The sequence below is a fragment of the Megalobrama amblycephala genome, linkage group LG4, assembly GCF_018812025.1.
Source record: "Megalobrama amblycephala isolate DHTTF-2021 linkage group LG4, ASM1881202v1, whole genome shotgun sequence".
Taxonomy (NCBI): Eukaryota; Metazoa; Chordata; class Actinopteri; order Cypriniformes; family Xenocyprididae; genus Megalobrama; species Megalobrama amblycephala.
Window position 1 is genome coordinate 43112250 of NC_063047.1, and position 25550 is coordinate 43137799.

Sequence of the window (25550 nt, forward strand, 5' to 3'; positions counted from 1 at the left end):
GTGTGTACAAGGACAATTTGACATAAATCTGCATGTACGTGTCTATCCAGGCAGAAATAGATGCATAGTGAAAGCAATTCATCTTTAACGTGTGCGTACACAGAATAGCGCATAAACTGACAGGACTTAAACATGTGCAACTGTGCTATCCTTGCGTCATGACTTGGATGCGCACATCGCGTCATATCTAAAGTGATATATTGTGCTGCCTACTACACATCGACATCAGAGTTACTGTGCGCTGTAGGCTACTCCGCACTCCGTTGCCATCGGGCAAATTGTTTGCATCGGGCATATCGTTGCCATCAGCCATCGGGCATATCGTTGCCATCGGGCAAATTGTTTGCATCGGGCATATCGGTGCCATCGGCCATATCGTTGCCATCGGCCATCGGGCATATCGTTGCCATTGGGCAAATTGTTTGCATCGGGCATATCGTTGCCATTGGGCATATCGTTGCCATCGGGCAAATTGTTTGCATCGGGCATATCGTTGCCATTGGGCATATCGTTGCCATTGGGCATATCGTTGCCATCAGGCAAATTGTTTGCATCGGGCATATCGTTGCCATTGGGCATATCGTTGCCATCGGGCAAATTGTTGCCATTGGGCATATCGTTGCCATTGGGCATATCGTTGCCATTGGGCATATCATTGCCATCAGGCAAATTGTTTGCATCGGGCATATCGTTGCCATCGGGCAAATTGTTTGCATCGGGCATATTGTTGCCATCGGGCATATCGTTGCCATTGGGCATATCGTTGCCATCGGGCAAATTGTTTGCATCGGGCATATCGTTGCCATCGGGCAAATTGTTTGCATCGGGCATATCGTTGCCATTGGGCATATCGTTGCCATCGGGCAAATTGTTTGCATCGGGCATATCGTTGTCATCGGGCAAATTGTTTGCATCGGGCATATCGTTGCCATTGGGCATATCGTTGCCATTGGGCATATCGTTGCCATCAGGCAAATTGTTTGCATCGGGCATATCGTTGCCATCGGCCATCGGGCATATCGTTGCCATCAGGCAAATTGTTTGCATCGGGCATATCGTTGCCATTGGGCATATCGTTGCCATTGGGCAAATTGTTTGCATCGGGCATATCGTTGCCATTGGGCATATCGTTGCCATCGGGCAAATTGTTTGCATCGGGCATATCGTTGTCATCGGGCAAATTGTTTGCATCGGGCATATCGTTGCCATTGGGCATATCGTTGCCATCGGGCAAATTGTTTGCATCGGGCATATCGTTGCCATTGGGCATATCGTTGCCATTGGGCATATCGTTGCCATCAGGCAAATTGTTTGCATCGGGCATATCGTTGCCATCGGCCATCGGGCATATAGTTGCCATCGGGCATATCGTTGCCATCAGGCAAATTGTTTGCATCGGGCATATCGTTGCCATCGGGCAAATTGTTTGCATCGGGCATATCGTTGCCATCGGCCATCGGGCATATAGTTGCCATCGGGCATATAGTTGCCATCGGGCATATCGTTGCCATCGGGCAAATTGTTTGCATCTGCATATCGTTGCCATCGGCCATCAGGCATATAGTTTCCATTGGGCATATCGTTGTCATCACATCAAATGGCTTATTACCTCACATTAAATGGTTTTCATTTTTGCATCAAATGGCATATTGTGGTTCTACACAAAGGCCTGTCTTAGCTCTTCATATAATTAAAACCTGTCATGGCCACCAGGTAGTCTGTTTTACATAACTCCAAGGTCTTCTCGAATTGGCCTATATTGACTTTTCAAGGTACAGGACCTTTGCGGTCTTTACACGTAAATCAGATTAACGTAGCCTCACTTCATATCTTCATATCAGTCAATGTTATTCATAATGTATGCCATTTATTTGTCATAATTTAATACTAGTACGTTACTAATGCAAACTACTGGTGGTGGTGTTTTCATACAATTAAATATCACTCGTTATGATTTCCCTATACTCACTCAGGGTCAAGTGAACGCTATCTCTATGGACCATGGTCCTCATATGCAGTCTTCAAGTATCGCAGACTAACTTGTCTTTCTGACCATAACATCAAATCACTATTCACATCACTGGTACTCTTTTGTTAATCTAGGATTACCAAGGCTATGTTTATAACAAGCATTAGGTAAGGTTATAGCTTATCACAAAATCCTATATTTAAATCTTCTGTGGTAAGTATCCTATTGATCTTGATTGAGCTTGATTGAGCTTTCCTGTAGCTCAGTGGTTAGAGCGTGGCACTAGCAATGCCTAACCCATGGGTTCGATCCCAGGGATTGCACATACTCAGATACAAATGTATAGTATAATGCAATGTAAGTCGCTTTGGATAAAAGCGTCTGCCAAATGCATAAATGTAAATGTAAATGTAAATTGAGACAAACTACCTGTTACGGCGTCAGTTTCTATTCCTGCTATTTACATCTATATGGCTTGCTTTATTCGGCATATCAGGGTATCTCATTCATCCACTCTGTCTTCCCCTCACTATGGCATCATACATGATCTACATGGCATGTTTATACGCTGGCCTATCAGCCTACTTGGCTTTCATGCTCGACCTAATGTGGCAATGTTATGGTCTATGCGGCATTCTTGACATCCTTAAAGCTATGACATAATGATTCTTTCTGTTAATGATTAAACATTCATTAATGTCTGTGCATTCATTATCTCTTTCTCTTTGGTAATATTTAGGAACGTATTCAAAGAATCCTCCAACTGGTGCGTATTTCATTCACAGTTCTTTTGGGGGTAGGCTCTGCCCCTGCCTTCATCTTCAGGCAGGATCTGCAAACGTCTGCTACCCTCCGGATTGTACTATGGACGGGGCCTACGCCAAAGAACTCTATCACTTCTTTGATATTTACATTCATACTGTTCAATAAATTGTATTCAAACATTTCTTTGCTTCCCGAGTCTTTCTGGTAGAACTAAACAGAGCGTTAGGGAAGAGACAGACTGGGAAGAGAGGAGCTGCAACAATGGAGAATATGAGGAAAATAACATTCAAGTATGAAAACCTGTCTAAAAGAGCTGAAAAACTAAATCAAAACTTTGTAAAAGGACATAATATGGCCAAATCATGGTAATAACTGTGCATATTTTTGGGCTTATGTAGTTCATGGTGATATAACATTAAAATGTTCATGTGGCAAGGGGGGCGTGGTTCAGCGAAGTCTGTAGCGGGAGAGAGAGGCAGGAGACGCGCCCCCCCTTGCCACAGTTCAATTTAAAGCTCAATGTCAAGTGCAGTTGAATGCAATTCACAGTACATGTTGCTATAGCAGCATTAGTGTGAACTTTCTTCTACTGTAGACATTTTTCTCTTTAAAAAAAAAAAAAAAAAAAAAAAAAAAAAGCAAAGAATCTTTCTGAGCAAGAAAGTTTAAGTTAATTTTTACATTTACTGTACATTTATGCATTTGGCACACACGTTTATCCAAAGTGACTTACATCACATTCAGTACATTTTACATTTTTATCAGTTCTTAGTCAAACTGCTGAGCTACCTCTAAGTTCAATGGCATAGAGATTTTGAAGGTAATTATATTGCCTTCAAAACTGATGTTTGTTAATGCCACAGTAATGTAAGCATATCAGGACTGCACAGAGTATGATTCTGGCCTGAGGCTCAGGATGCTACATGAAATATTCGGAGTGATCCATGAGCCTTCACCATTGTGCCCTTGAGCAAGGCACGTAACCCCAGGTTCCTCCAGGAGGGCTGAGCCTAATAAGTTCACGGCAGCATTCGGCAGCTTCGTGGTAAGAAGCACAACCTGCCCTGGTGCTGTAATGTTATAGTTACCATGAAACAGAAGTTGCGCTAGTCTTTTCTTCACTATTTTGCCATATATCTGAGTGAAACAGTTTCTGGAATGAGAGCAAATGTAGGGCGGGGCTTGATTTTGTCCAAGGGGAATTGATTAGAAGGCTGTAGTTTGCTATTGGTGGATCTCATGTGAGTGACAGGTTGTCCCGCCCTCGTTATCAGAGAAGACAAGGGGAGGTTATTTTGATTCAAGATACTGCAATATTCCATAAAATTCCCATTGATTTCATGCTGACTTTAAATAAAGTGTTGTTAAAAAAATGTATATAATAAAGTGACAAATAAAACTGATGAACTAAAATGTTACAAGGTTTTAGCAACCTCAACTTGCCATGCCGTCATGATAAAATCATCTTATATGAGACTTTCTGACACTAGGCATCTTCTCTGTGATATAATTTCCTGTAAGTTATATTACATAAAAAATGTGTCCTGCAAAAAAATAAATAAATAAATAAATAAAAAAATAATAATAATAATAAAAATTATATATATACTGACTAATTGCAGGTTTCTTGTTGAATACATTACTGAGGAAACAATTGACTCACATTCAGACAGACCAACTGTGCATGTATCAGCTAATTGAGTTTGGTTGCCAGTCTCAGTTTATTTGTGAGTGAATTGGACAGAGTAAATTCAGACTGTTTTGTTCAGACTTTATTGTGTCAGCTCTTTAGGGTGCTCAAAGTGTGGTGAACAATGCAGCCATCTTGCTGTTCTTGCGCTTTCCTTCACTCAGGTTTAAACTGCTGATGGTTGTTTCCATACCTGGAGACTTCGACTTGGACAACATTGAATTCAGCAATCTAGAGGCAATTATAGACAACTGTATTTACCACTTGGGTTCCCAACACCCAAGACTAAAATGTGTTTTTTTTTTTTTTCTTTCTGTTTTTCTCAAGATAATACATGCATATACTGTATAAAATCAAGTTTTTTGAAAGTTTGTTGGTGAATTCTGCCCTGCAAATGCATATCCCAGCAAGATCAGCAATATAAGATTGATATGTCATTGATATGATTGATATATTATGACTATTGCAGTGTCCGTACAAAATTTCGCATGCTCAAAGTCTGGGACATATTTTCCTGTGCAGGTTTGTTTTTGGTCACACAACCTGACCATGTCAGCATCTAACTTCGTTAGTAAAAGTAAATAGTGTAACGTTTGATTGGATACAATGCTTTTGACGTCAACAACAAATTATATAAAAAGGGCTTTCTCATCCCTTGAGAGTTGCTTACAATAAGCATTTTAAAAATACAGTATAAATATAATTGATCCTTTTTAGACCCACCACTGAGATCCACCATTTCAAACCAACAAAACAGCAATTTCCTATGATTGTCCCACAAATGGATGGTGAAAAATGTCCTTGGGCACCTATTCTCTGATTCCCAGTGGGAAAAAAAGGACCTAATGAAGATGTTTCAAACACGGTGCCAACATCAAAAACTATCCGCACTCATGTCAACACCATACAACCATCAAGCCCAAAAAGAAAGTATGCAATCAGGACCCTTTTACCGCGTTCTTGTGCACCTCTCTAGAGGTGTGGAAGCACACAATGACCTTCATAATGGTCCTATTCAATCTCTGTCAAAATGTGTGATGACTTAACCAGCATTCACTCCGACTAAACCACAACCACTGACCGTAGCGAGAGCCACAGCGACCCGCTCTCATTGATCGCAGTTCATCAGCAGCCGAAGACCATTGATCCCTCCCCAGTCACTTCACATTGATTACTGCCATGCTATAGGGCCGCGTGACACGTCCCTGAGCTCAGCTACACTTTATTAGAGGTGCAATCATTGCGCCGGCGTGATTTGGGTGCCCTGCTGCGTGTGCTCTCTCTTTCCTGCTAGCACTGCACGGATGAACTGCCACGTGTACTGCAGCGGTTCAATAAAAGTCTGCAGCGATATCAGCGCCATCAAGGTGTTGTTTCATGGAGTTTGGGTTCTCACAAAAGGATTTTTAAGTTACTTTCTTTCAACACACTCTCTATGTGACCTTTTTATCTGTATCTTTGCAGCAGATGGGAAAAAATGTGTACATATCATGCTGTTAAGAGTAAACTACTATAATATATCTATTATAAATCATCAGAATGTATAAATAATGTGTCCCGTTTTATATTAGGTGTCTTTAACTACTATGTATTAATTTTAATGAATCATTTGATACAATGCACTTATTGTGTACATACAAAGCCAATTCCAAAAAAGTTGGGACTCATATCATAAACGTATATTTTATTCACAATAGAATATAGATAACATATCAAATGTTGAAAGTGAGACATTTTGAAATGTCATGCCAAATATTGGCTCATTTTGGATTTCATGAGAGATACACATTCCAAAAAAGTTGGGACAGGTAGCAATAAGAGGCCAGAAAAGTTAAATGTACATATAAGGAACAGCTGGAGGACCAATTTGCAACTTATTAGGTCAATTGGCAACATGATTGGGTATAAAAAGAGCCTCTCAGAGTGGCAGTGTCTCTCAGAAGTCAAGATGGGCAGAGGATCACCAATTCCCCCAATGCTGCGGTGAAAAATAGTGGAGCAATATCAGAAAGGAGTTTCTCAGAGAAAAATTGTAAAGAGTTTGAAGTTATCATCATCTACAGTGCATAATATCATCCAAAGATTCAGAGAATCTGGAACAATCTCTGTGCGTAAGGGTCAAGGCCGGAAAACCATACTGGATGCCCGTGATCTTCAGGCCCTTAGACGGCACTGCATCACATACAGGAATGCTACTGTAATGGAAATCACAACATGGGCTCAGGAATACTTCCAGAAAACATTGTCGGTGAACACAATCCACCGTGCCATTCGCCGTTGCCGGCTAAAACTCTATAGGTCAAAAAAGAAGCCATATCTAAACATGATCCAGAAGCGCAGGCGTTTTCTCTGGGCCAAGGCTCATTTAAAATGGACTGTGGTAAAGTGGAAAACTGTTCTGTGGTCAGTCGAATCAAAATTTGAAGTTTTTTTTGGAAAACTGGGACGCCATGTCATCCGGACTAAAGAGGACAAGGACAACCCAAGTTGTTATCAGCGCTCAGTTCAGAAGCCTGCATCTCTGATGGTATGGGGTTGCATGAGTGCGTGTGGCATGGGCAGCTTACACATCTGGAAAGGCACCATCAATGCTGAAAGGTATATCCAAGTTCTAGAACAACATATGCTCCCATCCAGACGTCGTCTCTTTCAGGGAAGACCTTGCATTTTCCAACATGACGATGCCAGACCACATACTGCATCAATTACAACATCATGGCTGTGTAGAAGAAGGATCCGGGTACTGAAATGGCCAGCCTGCAGTCCAGATCTTTCACCCATAGAAAACATTTGGCGCATCATAAAGAGGAAGATGTGACAAAGAAGACCTTAGACAGTTGAGCAACTTGTCTCCTCAGTCCCCAGATGTTTGCAGACTGTTATAAAAAGAAGAGGGGATGCCACACAGTGGTAAACATGGCCTTGTCCCAACTTTTTTGAGATGTGTTGATGCCATGAAATTTAAAATCAACTTATTTTTCCCTTAAAATGATACATTTTCTCAGTTTAAACATTTGATATGTCATCTATGTTGTATTCTGAATAAAATATTGAAATTTGAAACTTCCACATCATTGCATTCTGTTTTTATTCACAATTTGTACAGTGTCCGAACTTTTTTGGAATTGGGTTTGTATATGTTTTTATGTTGTATATTAAAAAAAAAAAAAAAATGACTGCATGTAATTACAGCTGTAATTAATTGCTGTAATTACATCTATATAGCCACAAACAGCAATTATCAAGGTTCAAGCATTTTAAGGCCTTTAAAGGTGCCCTAGAATTAAATATTGAATTCACCTTGGCATAGTTGAATAACAAGAGTTCAGTACAAATACAGCCAATACAGGCAGTTTAACATACAAAATATTTGGTTTTTAGCATCCGACCACCATACAAGTTGGCATGCTTGTTTAGAGTCGTAGGTAGCATGTACTCACCTTCATTAAGTTCTACCAGAAAGACTCGGGAGGCAAGATAACGTAACAATGTCATTTATTAACAACCAGCACGCAAAATATTATAAAAAAAGTTATTTGGCGTAGGCCCCGTCCATAACACACATCCTGAGGGTTGTGGACTCTGCATTTCCTGCCTGGAGATGAAGGCAGGGGCGTAGCCGACCCCCTGGAAGGGACCATCCTGGTGGTGGTGGGGAGGTTGTAGGTGGAGGTTGGCATCAGCATCTGCGAACTCAGACATGTGTAAGTATCAATCTTGTATACTCCAAGTGTTAGATAATGATTGGTTAGATCTAAACTAATATGTGACGTAACATTAGAGTCTTCCCGGCAGAACTTATGCTAGAGCTTTCATTTCTGAGTTTTCGTTTAGGAGTTATTATAGGCTGTTGTGAGCACTTGGTCACACCCATTTTCTAAATGACCATGCTATAGCTATCCAAAGGGTAAAGTTCAACTTTTTTGATTATTATTTATCAGGAGAGTCCAGAGAATTGTACTTCACTGGTTAAGTTCCGATCAAGTGAAAAACCTTGGACTAGTTCACAAAAGTAGTTTTTTTTCTTTTCATTTTTTCTTTTCATAATCATGAATGATTTGATTGACAGCAGTGGTTCTTGAGGCAAAGTTGTTCTATATATAGTTTTATAGTATAGTTTTTGTCAGTGTTGTTTATTTAAAAACACCCAATTATGCAGAATATAAGATGGAAAATATTTAATTGATATACAACAATACAATATGGTATGATTTTACCTCAAAAGCCAACAATTCGACACAAAATGATAACTGCAGATCCATGTTTCTCTGCTGGAGTCCAGCTGTTTCTATGAATTACAGTGATCCATTAGCTTTTTTTTTCTGTAGCTTTCGGCAGTCTTTAAAAATATACCTCAGGTTTTGTGTCAAAGCTATTTGTACAGTCAATCAAAGCTCTTTCCCATTTTGGATGTGTTTTGTGTGTTTTTCGCAGCATTCATTCAATCTTTTGCCACTTAGCGGGCGTGACCGCAGTCGTAACGGTCGACGATGACATCACGTGCATACCCTCTTTGGGTCATTTGTCACTTCCCTGAAATATGACCCTTATGAGCGTTTACTAAAGTTGCGTCCCTATCGACAACAGGACACTTTCATTTTAATGCATTGTTCCCTTTTATCTGCATCATATCTGGGTTTCGCATAGCTCAATTGGCAGAGCATTGCAATATATAACAATATGCAATCATGTGATCGTGGGTTCGATCCCAGGGAACATGTGCTCATAAAGTGTAAATGCACTATAAATCACTAAGGGTAGGTTTAGGGGTGGGGTGGGTGTAGTCGTTATTAAAAAAAAATATTTTTGCTAAATGGAAATGGGAGAAATGGTGTAAAAAGTCAACACATTGCATTTAAATGAACGCGCATTTTGATTGGTAACGACAGTCATAAGTCATTTCATGACGACAGACGTAACACGACGACACTGTCATTATTTTTACGCCAGCTAGAGGGCGCATGACATCCAGAGGACCCCAATATATCATTGTGGCAGAGTGAAAAGGTTTGTAGATGAACATAAGATATAATATAAATAGCATAATTCATAATGATAACAACCAACCAACCAATGCCAGATGACAAATGTCAATTAATTAATTAATTTACTAATTAGTCTATTAATGAAATATTTACATATCATTAACTGAGAGGGTTAACTTTGTGATCCCAGCAGGCAATAGTTTTACCACACATCCCTTCAGATTTTATAGCATAATTCAGAATAACATTAGCTGTTGTAATTTATGTTATGTTGTTCTCAGTGGGATTTTAAGAGCCAAAGTTATGAGCTTTTATATGAAGCAATATCTCTTCATCCATTTTTAATTCCTTCATGCATTGTACAAAAGGCGCCATTGCGATTCACTTAAAGCCTATTAATGATTAGTTTCTCAGAGGCTCGTACACACTGCAGAGCGCAAACACTGACGTCGTTTCCATGCTAATGCTATGTGCAAGCGGCGTTTCGTCGACATCAAGCTCAAAACCAGTCCCACACGGTGAAAATGACTCCGACCTTCCCGTCTAAATTACAAAGAACCATAAATCTGTACTGACTCGTCTTTATTACAATCCTGACCGGTCTGGTCATAAAATATACAGTATATGATTTATGAGGAGGGAGAGTTAGGCCCGGAGCCTGGATTTGGAAGGCATATTTTATGAACGCTGGATATGGAGGATTTGATGAACTAGTGGGTCAGTAGATGAACTCTGGCAAGGACTGCATTCATAACGTGCCTCCGTCTTGTTTATCTAAAAGAGAGAGAGACAATGATGGATCATATCAGAGTGCCATTTCACAATTCGTTTTTCTTGCCGACTTGTACTTAGTTGGGGTGTTTTCTCCGAGGAGGTAAAGGAGGCAGTGACTACCTCCACAAAATACTAAAAGCAAACACAAAATACTGTATATATTTTAAAATAATACACACAAAAAAACATAAATCCTAAACGTAAAACTTTTTTCCCCCTAATCTTAAATGTTTGAACTAACTGAATAATGCTTGATCCACAGCTAGCCACATTTTAACCATGTTCATATTTCTTAACTGAATAATTGTTTTTGCAATGAACAGAATTATGCTGATTGCAAGCAATTTGAATAAATGCATATTGCTTCTGCTCACAGTGTTCTCACTGAGATCTACTTGTGATGTGAATGTGAGTGCGGTGGCGGCGAGATACAGGCAAAACGTCATGTGATCATCATGACACCTGCAGTCTCTAATGAGGATTTGACTAATGGTGTGAAAAGAGGGTTGCTATTAATAACTAATAGCAGTAACTATCGTAATAAAGGACTCTCTAATGGGATGAAATTGCAGGATTCAAAGGCTTGAACAGACAGGGGGCAAGCTGAACACTTTTCCAGTCTGATTTTGTGATTTACACGACCACTCCACACAAGTAAGCTAAAATGAAGACTTGATGATCTAGTGTGTGGGGTTCTGCATAAAGTCACTGTGAAATTAAAATTGACAATTCTTATTTATTATGGAATATTGTTGTGTTTATTATATATGGAAGGTTGTTTCCGCCACTAAATAAAACAAAATAAAAAATATAATTGTGACTTTATATCTCGCAATTCTGACTTTATATCTCAATTCTGACTTTATATCTCGCAATTCTGACTTTATATTTCACAATTCTGACTTTATATCTCGCAATTCTGACTTTATACCTCGCAATTCTGACTTTATATCACAATTCTGACTTTATATCTCGCAATTCTGACTTTATATCACGCAATTCTGACTTTGGGCCCTATTTTAACAATCTAAACGCAAAGTGTAAAGCGCACGGCGCAGGTGCACTCAGGGCATTACATCTCACTTTTGCAATGACGGAAAAACGGTCCGTGACCGGGGCGCATTTATATTGCATAATTCTGACTTTATATCCAATCATAATCATCTGATTCCCTTTATATCGCTCGCGCCATGGCGGATTCTGACTGGCGGAATTTGTTAAGTGGCCATCAATCGCAATTCTGCGTTGGAGGCAGGCTTTAAATAGCTCCGCGCGATGAGTCATAATTCTTACTTTATATTGGCACGATCGCAATTCTGATTGAAAATAGGTAGCCTATCTAATACACGCAATGACTATTCTGACTTTATATTTATGTAGCCTACACAATAATTCTTTTACACTGACTTTTGTTTTTATATCTTGGCATAATTCTTACTTTATATCAAAGTCGCAATTGGACTGCGCCCAGAGGCGCAGTTTTATAACGCGCTCTAACAAAAAAAAATTGCAATTCTGACTTTATATCTCGCAATTCTGACTTTATATCACACAATTCTGACTTTATATCTCGCAATTCTGACTTTATATCTCGCAATTCTGACTTCTCGCAATTCTGACTTTATATCTCGCAATTCTGACTTTATATCACACAATTCTGACTTTATATCTCGCAATTCTGACTTTATATCACACAATTCTGACTTTATATCTCATAATTCTGACTTTATATCACACAATTCTGACTTTATATCTCGCAATTCTGACTTTATATCACACAATTCTTACTTTATATCTCATAATTCTGACTTTATATCACACAATTCTGACTTTATATCACACAATTCTGACTTTATATCTCGCAATTCTGACTTTATATCACACAATTCTTACTTTATATCTCATAATTCTGACTTTATATCACACAATTTTGACTTTATATCTTGCAATTCTGACTTTATATCTCGCAATTCTGACTTCTCGCAATTCTTACTTTATATCTCACAATTCTGACTATATCTCGCAATTCTGACTTTATATCTCGCAATTCTGACTTTATATCACACAATTCTGACTTTATATCACACAATTCTTACTTTATATCTCGCAATTCTGACTTTATATCTCGCAATTCTGACTTTATATCTCGCAATTCTGACTTTATATCTCGCAATTCTGACTTTATATCTCGCAATTCTGACTTTATATCACACAATTCTTACTTTATATCTCATAATTCTGACTTTATATCACACAATTCTGACTTTATATCTTGCAATTCTGACTTTATATCTCGCAATTCTGACTTCTCGCAATTCTTACTTTATATCTCACAATTCTGACTATATCTCGCAATTCTGACTTTATATCTCGCAATTCTGACTTTATATCACACAATTCTGACTTTATATCACACAATTCTTACTTTATATCTCGCAATTCTGACTTTATATCTCGCAATTCTGACTTTATATCTCGCAATTCTGACTTTATATCTCGCAATTCTGACTTTATATCACACAATTCTGACTTTATATCACACAATTCTTACTTTATATCTCGCAATTCTGACTTTATATCACACAATTCTGACTTTATATCACACAATTCTTACTTTATAACTCGCAATTCTGACTTTATATCTCGCAATTCTGACTTTATATCTCGCAATTCTGACTTTATATCTCGCAATTCTGACTTTATATCACACAATTCTGACTTTATATCACACAATTCTTACTTTATATCTCGCAATTCTGACTTTATATCACGCAATTCTGACTTTATATCACACAATTCTTACTTTATATCTCGCATTTCTTACTTTATATCTCGTAATTCTGACTTCTCGCAATTCTGACTTTATATCTCGCGATTCTTACTTTATATCTCGTAATTCTGACTTTATATCTCGCAATTCTGACTTTATATCTCGCAATTCTGACTTTATATCTCGCAATTCTGACTTCTCGCAATTCTTACTTTATATCTCGCAATTCTGACTTTATATCTTGCAATTCTGACTTTATATCTCGCAATTCTGACATTATATCACAATTCTGACATTATATCACAATTCTGACATTATATCTCGAAATTCTGACTTTATATCTCGCAATTCTGACTTTATATCTCGCAATTCTGACTTTATATCTCGCAATTCTGACTTTATATCACGCAATTCTGACTTTATATCTCGCAATTCTGACTTTATATCTCAATTCTGACTTTATATCTCAATTCTGACTTTATATCATGCAATTCTGACTTTATATCACGCAATTCTGACTTTATATCTCGCAATTCTGACTTTATATCACAATTCTGACTTTATATCTCGTAATTCTGACTTTATATCACAATTCTGACTTTATATCGCGTAATTCTGACTTTATATCACAATTCTGACTTTATATCTCGCAATTTTGACTTTATAACTCGCAATTCTGACTTTATATCTCGTAATTCTGACTTTATATCTTGCAGTTTTGACTTTATAACTCGCAATTCTGACTTTATATCTCGCAATTCTGACTTTATATCACAATTCTGACTTTATATCTCGCAATTCTGACTTTATATCACAATTCTGACTTTATATCTCGCAATTCTGACTTTATATCACAATTCTGACTTTATATCTCGAAATTCTGACTTTATATCATGCAATTCTGACTTTATAACTCCAATTCTGACTATATAAATCGCAATTCTGATAAAAAAAGCCAATAATTTAAAAGTTAAATAATAAATAAAACAATAATAATAAAAGTTAATAATAATTTTATTGCTTCAACTTAATCTTATTTCAGTTTATTGCCAAGGCAACATTTCTAATTTTCATTTAGCATAAGTTTTTCAGCTAATATGTATATTTTATTTCTGCTTTATTGTAATCAATAGACATGTTTTTAATAGTTTATTAAAAACATGTCTATTGCCTAATGTTGCTTTATTTTCAGTATCATTCAGGCCTTCTGTTCTGTCTGTATTGCATACACATCAAGTGGAGCTTCTGCTAGTTTAGAGACTAAATGCATTGCTTTCTTATGCTTTTTTTGTTATTTTTTGTTGTTGTTCTTTAGATCTTAATAGCAGTCTAATGAGATTTTTATCATATCACAATTCATTTTTTTATTCACCACATTGTGCAGTGCTAATTTGTTGTATACACATTAGTTATTTCTATTGCACCAAATGAGTTAATTTAATAAACTGTTTAAATTTAAATGTAATTATTATTGTCTTACTTTATTTACAAATATGACATAAATATGCATGGAAGGATGATGGAAATATGCAGTTTCCTGCAAAATATAAATGATATAAATAATCTCTAAAATGTAAATAATTATTATAGGTTACATAAGTCCTCTACACATGCCTGGCATCTAGATCTAATGGATTAGTCAGTATTCTACATGCTTTGTTAATCAAAAAATTAAACCTGATCAAATTTAGCAAACAGCTCTCAGCTTAATGATATGAAACGGTGGCTTCTGAAATAAAACACAATTAGTCTGTGTGAAAATATTGCATCTGAGTCACTGGCTGTAGTTACAATCAGTTTAGCAGTAGGTAACTCTGTAAGCCGCGGGTCAGAAGCGTAATAGTGTTTCACTTCTTCCTTGCTTGGCTTCGTGTTCCCCGCTGGCTTCCGATCTGCCCTGCCCCGGTCTGCTCTTGCTCTCGGGAAAACATATGTGGAGTTTGGCTAGTTCTTCAGTGATTTGTGGAGAAGTGTGAGGGCACCTCAGATGAAAAGTCACCAGAGCAGAAAATGTTGCTGATGCTGTATTTTGGACGTGGGCTCCAGCCTACGCATCTCTGTCTGTTCTCGCCCGCTGCACCAAGGTCATCTACACCCGGCCTGTGTCGTCCAGTCCTGAATCTTTAGAGGAGCGTGAAGTGCACGAGGGGACCATTAATCAAATATTAGCATTGCCTTTGTCTGGAATGAGGCCAAATCGCAGGCGATTATTTGTGTTTGCAGGTTGTTTTTGAAGCGTTAAGGGACCTTTGCTTTCATTAGAATGGTGAATAGGCTAAAATGATGGTTCTCTCTTTACATGCTTCAGTTCTTTCTTACAAAATAACAGCATCTGTGCAATGTAAAATACAAGTATCCAGACTGAAGTTTGCTGTTTGAATTGGGCATTTGAGCGGATAATCATTTATATATATATATATATGGCTTAAAATTTTTATTTCATTACATGATGTGGCAATTAATTCATCTAATTCATCACAATTTAATCGCACATCAATTTTGGTTGAGATTTACCCCCAGATTTACCCCCAAAAGATAATTTGAAGTCATTATTGTGTAAAGCATCATATAGACATTACATGACTGACATGACATGACATTACATGCATAGCATTACAGAAATGACATTGCATGCATGTCATGTCTGGGGCTCCGTAGAGAAGAACTCAAATACTAATCATTGAAAGTGAAAAAAAAAAAAAAAAAAAAGTGGTCACATGACCCACAGGGGTCCATTTTGTGTCCTGTTTCAGCACATGTGCACGTCATATAGCTTCATGTTCTCTCAAGTGAAAAGTGCATTTTGCACATTATGTGTGTCCAGTTAAGCACCCACAAAAAAAACCTTTACTGTTAAGTAGAGAAGTATTTTCAAGAACTTTACATTTATATACCATCAAATGTTTTTAAAACATTAAAAAACATTTAAAAAACTAGGTCACAAAAAACTTTGTGTTGCCTCAAGGAAACATTGTACCATAATGGAATCGCATAAGGCCATAGAGGTATACTAGGTTTGAAAATATTTGTAAGAAAAAGAGTTAGAATTATCAAAATTTATTTGCATTTTTGAATGATTTTGTAATGCACTTATAAGAATAGTAATTGACACATTATATATGCATGTTTTATGATCTGCACATTTTCTATAGCACTTCAAAAAGGTATAAAACAAAAAGACAAAATTTCTATTTTTTTTTATTTAATGTTTATATTTTATCTTATTTACCTTCTGATCATATGTAACCTTATCTAATTGGATATTGATACAGTTGTTACTAATTAATTGTTAACATATATTTCTTTTAAAAAGTTTTTTTTTTTTTTTTTTTTTTTTTTAAGAAATTAATACTTTTAATTCAGCAAGGACACAATAAATGAAGACTGGAGTAATGATAACATTATAATATTACTCAATATTACTGATTTTACTGTATTTTAATGCATGCAGACTTGGTGAGCAGAAGAGACTTCTTTCAAAAAAATGAACAAATCTTATCGACCTCAAACTTTTGAATGGTGTGTCTAATACTTCTCTCTCTAAAACATAAAATTATGCCTTAAAAAAAAAAAGAAAAGAAAAATTACACATTATCATACTGTATATTTGGCTTCTAGTCCCTCAGCTAAGACATATTTCATTATTTTGCTGGCGATCATTAGTTATTTGTCTAGAGACTTTCGGACCGAGGTTTACAATGTTACGAAGTGTTGGGGTCGCACACAGTGATCAAATTTTGCGTGTTTTGAAGCGGGCAGCCTGAAGCAAGTAGGGGAATGTTCATGTCAAGATTATCAGGGTTTGCTTCCTCATGTCGACATCTTCAGCTTTAGGCAATCCTATTACCAAACTACCTCACCAACTTCACAAGTTTTATCTTCACACACAGCTGTTCCCGAGGCAAAGCCTGGGCTGTATTTGTACAGGCCGAGTTTTCCTTCAAGGCAACCAAGTCAAATCCTTTCTCTTTTTTTGCAGTGCACCTGTTTTTCATGAGATGAGAACATTTTTGCGTGACTCTCACGGGGTATTTGTTGTTGGAGATGTTGAGAAGGCTTCGTGCTGCTGGTGAGCTGCTCATTTTTACATGTCAAAGAGCTTGAATATAATGAATGCTAGACCAGCAATGCCATGCTAGAAGCTGGCTGTCGAATGAACACGCCATCGTACGGGTGAATGTGTTCATGAGGTCGTGCTCGAGCTGTCGCATCGACCGATAAAGTGCTGGAACTGAGAGTCTGTATGAAAAGAGCTAAATGAGATCTACTCGCATGGTGTTTAGTGAAGCTGAACAAGTTTTATGGCTCACACTTGAAGAAAAGTCCATAAAAATATGACCCGATGTACTGTGTTAATATGAAGGACATTTCCGCATTGATTTTTCACAGGTGTTTTACCATTGATCTGACTTATGCATTGTGTTGAGTTGAGTTTTAGGGTTAAAGAAAACGTCTGCAGAGAATGACTGGTGCTTTGTGGATTGATTTTTCTTACTTCAAGCATTTTTGCATATTTGAACCCTTTCCAGCAGTGAACGAATGATTTTGAGATCCGTCTTTTCACACCAAAGACAACTGAGGGACTCAAACTCAACTATTAAAAAAGGTTCAAACATTCACTGATGCTCCAGAAGGAAACACGATGCATTAAGAGTCGGGGGGTGAACACTTTTGAATTTGAAGATCAAGGTAAATTGTATTTAATTTGTCTTCCGGGAAACATGTGAGTATCTTCTGTAGCTTCCGGAGGGCAGTACTAAATGAAAAAAATGTATATTTAAACAAAATAAGAAAAATTTTGGACATCTTCATCCTGTTAGGCCAGATGTGAACACAGACTTTTGTATGTTGTAAACATAAATCCCACGTTAGCCGAGCACAAATGTGAATAGCTGATAATACAAAAAGTCGTGCTCCATCCTTGATCATTACTCCAATTAATAAGACAGAAAAGCTGCATTAATCGACACATTTTTAGACAATATTGGACCCAAATCAGAATAGCAGAACTACAGAAACGTGAGTTAGCCGGTTAGCAGGTGATGTGTATGTTACACAACATACAGACTACATAACATACAAAACTATGAATTTTGAATGATCGCTAGAAAATATAAACATTAATTATTAATCATACTTACAGATTGAGATTCAGAGGAGAATTTGGGCACTGATTCATATTTTAAGACTAAGCGTTTTGTGAATCCTGCATTAAACTCCCCGAGGTTTGAGAAGCAGTCGTCAGTAAAATGACGGGAACGCAACAAAATTTATTGTTGTAATACAAAAGGTTTTATTGAAAAAAATAAGTTTCCCTGGCGTCTGCGCGTGCAATAAGTGGGCGGGCAATATGCTAATTATTTTGTTGTGATGTCACAATGAAACGGCTTGGGATTCGTTTTACAAATGACTCGTTTAATTGACTCAGAGTCGACTCTTACTTTTGAGAGACAATAACTTTATATACGGTGCACTTTCAGATTTAAAACTTTGCAGGATGTTTTCAGTCACTTAGTGCTATGTTACACACTACATGAAAGGTCTTTTTTTTTTTTTTTTTTAATCCATAATAAGGGCACTTTAACAATTTTTTTGTTATTAACATTTGGATAAAGGATGAAGATTAATTTTTTTCTAGGCCAGACATCACTTTTGGCCACTGACAAATATGCATTGCATTAATTGTATTAGTTATTTTTATGTTAAAACTGTGTAACCTAAATAGATGTTATAAATGTTATATGCAATTCAAATACATAAATCATAAATGTAGGCCTAGTGTGTGTGTGTGTTTGAACAGGGAATATCAGCTCACAGGGATTTATGCATATCAAAATCCAAGTGTTTGCAGCATATCTTCCTGTAGGGGGCAGCAGAGATTCACCCAAGCAGAGCAAAGCTGCACCAACCCCAGCTGCATCTCACCGTGTGTGTGTGTGTGTGTGTGTGTGTGTGTACGTCTGTAAATGTCTGACCGCATCCAGCAGGCACACGCTAGGGCAGGAGGGGACGAAGCTTTGATGCTGGCAAACACCAAGCTCAGCTGTGCACACAACGAACACACTCTTCCATTATTTGTTTATTTTCTGCTGAGAATGCCAACTAATTATCACCAAATGAAGCAGCTCTGAGATTCAGGAGGCATTATTATTGCAAATAAAGGCCGGCTTGTGTCTTACGCTCCTTTTGTCTTTGTTCCGTGGATGATACTGTAGTTTGTACTCTGGAGCCGGACGCGTGGTCACCCATCGCTGTCCTCGTGTAAAAATAGAGTCTGGCCTGCTGGGCTGCAATCATTAAACAAATCACTCTTTTTGCCTAAAATTAACTTTGAGAAACATGGTGGGTGGCTGTGGACGGCGCTTCGTGCCAAGAACACAGTCACTTTGTTAGGATTTCTTTGCCTGAGGGCTGCATGAGGATGTAGTTTGTTCTTTGTTGGGACATTTATGCCGCACAGGTCGCTAATGAGGGACGGCTGGAGAGCATGTGATGTGATTCACCTCATCACGACAATATGGGGCAGAAACGGCTCTTTTCGGCATGCGCTTGAATGAATGTTGGCTTCTTTATGGGTCCGGGTGATTTTCACACCAAGATTATTGAATTCTCATTATTATTCAAAGTGACTCTCAGTTGATAGAACATTTTATTTATTCAGCATTATTTCATCAAAATCAGCATAAGTAGTTTCCTATATGACCTGGATATATTTTTGACAAACACAGTGTTTTAACACATCTAATGACACTGAATGAATGTGGCACCTGAGCAGCACCAGAAACACTCGACACACATTTTGCTAGAAAGATGCTTGTAAAAGGAGAAAACAGAAATTGAGCAAATTTTTCAGACATAATGTTCCTCCGCTTGTCAAGCATGATTTCTGGTTTGTTTCATCTCCAATACTTCAGTACACACTCGCAATTAGAGGAATGGCAGAATCCGCACAACAGTGTTTACTTATTTATGTATTTCAAAGAGTTGATATGGCAGAAGACATCTCTCGCTGCCAAGAGGAGTGAGCATTAGTGGCAGGCCGCATTAGCGTAAATACAGCGTACAGGCTTTTAGACTGGGGAAGTGTGCTTCTGCTGTAACTGTGTGACATCTGATTTACATTATAAAATGAAGGATGTTTTTTGGGGGATGCATGTGAAAATATTGATCATATAATTATGCATTGAACATTTATGTAATCCAGTAGTTTGTGTCCATCGACTATATTTAAATAAAAAAGAACTGATGTTTTTGTTTTTCAATCCTATCATTGACATTCTCTGAAGTTTTAATTAACATTTTGAATGTTGTGTGTGTGTTTGTGTATGAATATAGGCTATACATGCACACACACGTTATATTCTAGTGATAACAGCACTCCTACCTTTTCACCATTTGTATTACTACGTTTTAAGTGACTATTGTGGCGGCTGAGCAAATCCACTGCATTTATTACAAATACTAAACTTGTTGTACCATGAACTGTAGTTTTTTAGGTCAGAATATAGTTGTTTAGACCTGAAATATGTGACTCATATTTAATCTTAGCTATTTTACAATTTGTTTTGATGTTTTTGGTGAGCTCCAGGCGGTCAGAGCTTCAGAGGTTCAGAGCTTGGCCAGTGCTTCGGGGATTTTACAAATGAAAACGGGCTCTTATGGTGGTTAAACATGAGATATAATTCATTTTGAGTACATAAAATGGGCAATCTTTGGTCTTTATTTTACAATTTTTTAGATGTTTTCAGAGATGTGAGCTCCAGGCCGTATGCGGTCATTCAGTGCTCGAGTACCCGCCGAGAACAGCTTCATCTCGGGGATTTGCTGCTGGCTCTTATAGTGCTTAAACATGAGATATTATTCATTCTGGGTACATAAAACGGGAAATCTTTGGCCTTATTAATCTATTACTTGTTCCTGAACAAATCAAATTGGGCTATGTTAAATTGAATAATTTAATATTAAAGCTATATTTAACTCACATCCTGTAGAGCACTGCTTTTGTACGTTTGACTGAATTGCACAACTGTGTTTATTTCCTGTTGTCATTTATAATGGCTACTGTTGTTAATTTAAATATTGTTGCTCAATAAATATTACTTTATACACATAACGTTGTATTTGGTATTGAGAAAGGGTCCATTAGTGCGTAATATGGATTGAGTGATAGTTACATTAAAATGCCATTAGATGGCGGCAAACTTTACAAGTGAATTTACACACTTGTGCCGTCAAACTGTTGTATAAATGCAATAACACACACATAGCCGTGTGATATGCTGTAAATCAGCATGCTGTGATTACCTAGGGCCGTACTGATATACATCTATATCGCATGGCTACGAGTGTGTTATTGCTCATACTAACACATACATATCAGCGTATTAAAATGATTTTTGAAGGATCATGTGACACTGAAGACTGGAAAAATGATGCTGAAAATTCAGCTTTGATCACAGGAATAAATTACACTTTACAATATATCCAAACAGAAAACTGTTATTTTAAATTATAATAATATTTCACAATATCACTGTTTATACTGTATTTTTGATCCAATAAATGCTGTCACAGTGACCATAAGAGACATAAAAAAAATAAAAAAAAACTGTAACACTGTTTTTGGTGAGCTCCAGGCAGTCAGAGCTTCAGAGGTTCAGAGCTTGGCCAGTGCTTCGGGGATTTTACAAATGAAAACGGGCTCTTATGGTGGTTAAACATGAGATATAATTCATTTTGGGTACATAAAACGGGCAATCTTTGGTCTTTATTTTACAATTTTTTTAGATGTTTTCAGAGATGTGAGCTCCAGGCCGTATGCGGTCATTCAGTGCTCGAGTACCCGCCGAGAACAGCTTCATCTCGGGGATTTGCTGCTGGCTCTTATAGTGGTTAAACATGAGATATTATTCATTTTGGGTACATAAAACAGGAAATCTTTGGCCTTATTAATCTATTACTTGTTCCTGAGCAAATCAAATTGGGCTATGTTAAATGTAATAATTTAATATTAAAGCTATATTTAACTCACATCCTGTAGAGCACTGCTTTTGTACGTTTGACTGAATTGCACAACTGTGTTTATTTCCTGTTGTCATTTATAATGGCTACTGTTGTTAATTTAAATATTGTTGCTCAATAAATATTACTTTATACAAATAACATGTTGTATTTGGTATTGAGAAAGGGTCCATTAGTGCGTAATATGGATTGAGTGATAGTTACATTAATACGCCATTAGATGGCGGCAAACTTTACAAGTGAATTTACACACTTGTGCCGTCAAACTGTTGTATAAATGCAATAACACACACATAGCCGTGTGATATGCTGTAAATCAGCATGCTGTGATTACCTAGGGCCGTACTGATATACATCTATATCGCATGGCTACGAGTGTGTTATTGCTTATACTAACACATACATATCAGCGTATTAAAATGATTTTTGAAGGATCATGTGACACTGAAGACTGGAAAAATGATGCTGAAAATTCAGCTTTGATCACAGGAATAAATTACATTTTACAATATATCCAAACAGAAAACTGTTATTTTAAATTATAATAATATTTCACAATATCACTGTTTATACTGTATTTTTGATCCAATAAATGCTGTCACAGTGACCATAAGAGACATAAAAAATAAAAAAATAAAAAAAACTGTAACACTGTTTTTGGTGAGCTCCAGGCAGTCAGAGCTTCAGAGGTTCAGAGCTTGGCCAGTGCTTCAGGGAATTGTCCAAATGAAAACAGGCTCTTATGGTGGTTAAACATGAGATATAATTCATTTTGGGTACATAAAACGGGCAATCTTTGGACTTTATTTTACAATTTTTTAGATGTTTTCAGAGATGTGAGCTCCAGGCCGTATGCGGTCATTCAGTGCTCGAGTACCCGCCGAGAACAGCTTCATCTCGGGGATTTGCTGCTGGCTCTTATAGTGCTTAAACATGAGATATTATTCATTCTGGGTACATAAAATGGGAAATCTTTGGCCTTATTAATCTATTACTTGTTCCTGAGCAAATCAAATTGGGCTATGTTAAATGTAATAATTTAATATTAAAGCTATATTTAACTCACATCCTGTAGAGCACTGCTTTTGTATGTTTGACTGAATTGCACAACTGTGTTTATTTCCTGTTGTCATTTTTAATGGCTACTGTTGTTAATTTAAATATTGTTGCTCAATAAATATTACTTTATACAAATAACATGTTGTATTTGGTATTGAGAAAGGGTCCATTAGTGCGTAATATGGATTGAGTGATAGTTACATAATACGCCATTAGATGGCGGCAAACTTTACAAGTGAATTTACACACTTGTGCCTTCAAACTGTAATATAAATGCAATAACACACACGTAGCCGTGTGATATGCTGTAAATCAGCATGCTGTGATTACCTAGGGCCGTACTGATATACATCTATATCGCATGGCTACGAGTGTGTTATTGCTTATACTAACACATACATATCAGCGTATTAAAATGATTTTTGAAGGATCATGTGACACTGAAGACTGGAAAAATGATGCTGAAAATTCAGCTTTGATCACAGGAATAAATTACATTTTACAATATATCCAAACAGAAAACTGTTATTTTAAATTATAATAATATTTCACAATATCACTGTTTATACTGTATTTTTGATCCAATAAATGCTGTCACAGTGACCATAAGAGACATAAAAAAAAATAAATAAAAAAAACTGTAACACTGTTTTTGGTGAGCTCCAGGCGGTCAGAGCTTCAGAGGTTCAGAGCTTGGCCAGTGCTTCGGGGATTTTGCAAATGAAAACAGGCTCTTATGGTGGTTAAACATGAGATATAATTCATTTTGGGTACATAAAACGGGCAATCTTTGGACTTTATTTTACAATTTTTTTAGATGTTTTCAGAGATGTGAGCTCCAGGCCGTATGCGGTCATTCAGTGCTCGAGTACCCGCCGAGAACAGCTTCATCTCGGGGATTTGCTGCTGGCTCTTATAGTGCTTAAACATGAGATATTATTCATTCTGGGTACATAAAACGGGAAATCTTTAGCCTTATTAATCTATTACTTGTTCCTGAGCAAATCAAATTGGGCTATGTTAAATTGAATAATTTAATATTAAAGCTATATTTAACTCACATCCTGTAGAGCACTGCTTTTGTACGTTTGACTGAATTGCACAACTGTGTTTATTTCCTGTTGTCATTTATAATGGCTACTGTTGTTAATTTAAATATTGTTGCTCAATAAATATTACTTTATACAAATAACGTTGTATTTGGTATTGAGAAAGGGTCCATTAGTGCGTAATATGGATTGAGTGATAGTTACATTAATACGCCATTAGATGGCGGCAAACTTTACAAGTGAATTTACACACTTGTGCCGTCAAACTGTTGTATAAATGCAATAACACACACATAGCCGTGTGATATGCTGTAAATCAGCATGCTGTGATTACCTAGGGCCGTACTGATATACATCTATATCGCATGGCTACGAGTGTGTTATTGCTTATACTAACACATACATATCAGCGTATTAAAATGATTTTTGAAGGATCATGTGACACTGAAGACTGGAAAAATGATGCTGAAAATTCAGCTTTGATCACAGGAATAAATTACATTTTACAATATATCCAAACAGAAAACTGTTATTTTAAATTATAATAATATTTCACAATATCACTGTTTATACTGTATTTTTGATCCAATAAATGCTGTCACAGTGACCATAAGAGACATAAAAAAAAATAAATAAAAAAAACTGTAACACTGTTTTTGGTGAGCTCCAGGCGGTCAGAGCTTCAGAGGTTCAGAGCTTGGCCAGTGCTTCGGGGATTTTGCAAATGAAAACAGGCTCTTATGGTGGTTAAACATGAGATATAATTCATTTTGGGTACATAAAACGGGCAATCTTTGGACTTTATTTTACAATTTTTTAGATGTTTTCAGAGATGTGAGCTCCAGGCCGTATGCGGTCATTCAGTGCTCGAATACCCGCCGAGAACAGCTTCATCTCGGGGATTTGCTGCTGGCTCTTATAGTGCTTAAACATGAGATATTATTCATTCTGGGTACATAAAACGGGAAATCTTTGGCCTTATTAATCTATTACTTGTTCCTGAGCAAATCAAATTGGGCTATGTTAAATGTAATAATTTTATATTAAAGCTATATTTAACTCACATCCTGTAGAGCACTGCTTTTGTACGTTTGACTGAGTTGCACAACTGTGTTTATTTCCTGTTGTCATTTATAATGGCTACTGTTGTTAATTTATATATTGTTGCTCAATAAATATTACTTTATATAAATAATATGTTGTATTTGGTATTGAGAAAGGGTCCATTAGTGCGTAATATGGATTGAGTGAAAGTTACATTAATACGCCATTAGATGGCGGCAAACTTTACAAGTAAATTTACACACTTGTGCCGTCAAATTAAAAATAAACGCAATAACACACACGTAGCTGTGTGATATGCTGTATATCAGCATGCTATGATTACCTAGGGCCGAATCACAGCCGTACTGATATACATCCATATCGCATGGCTACGAGTGTGATATTGCTCATACTAACACATACA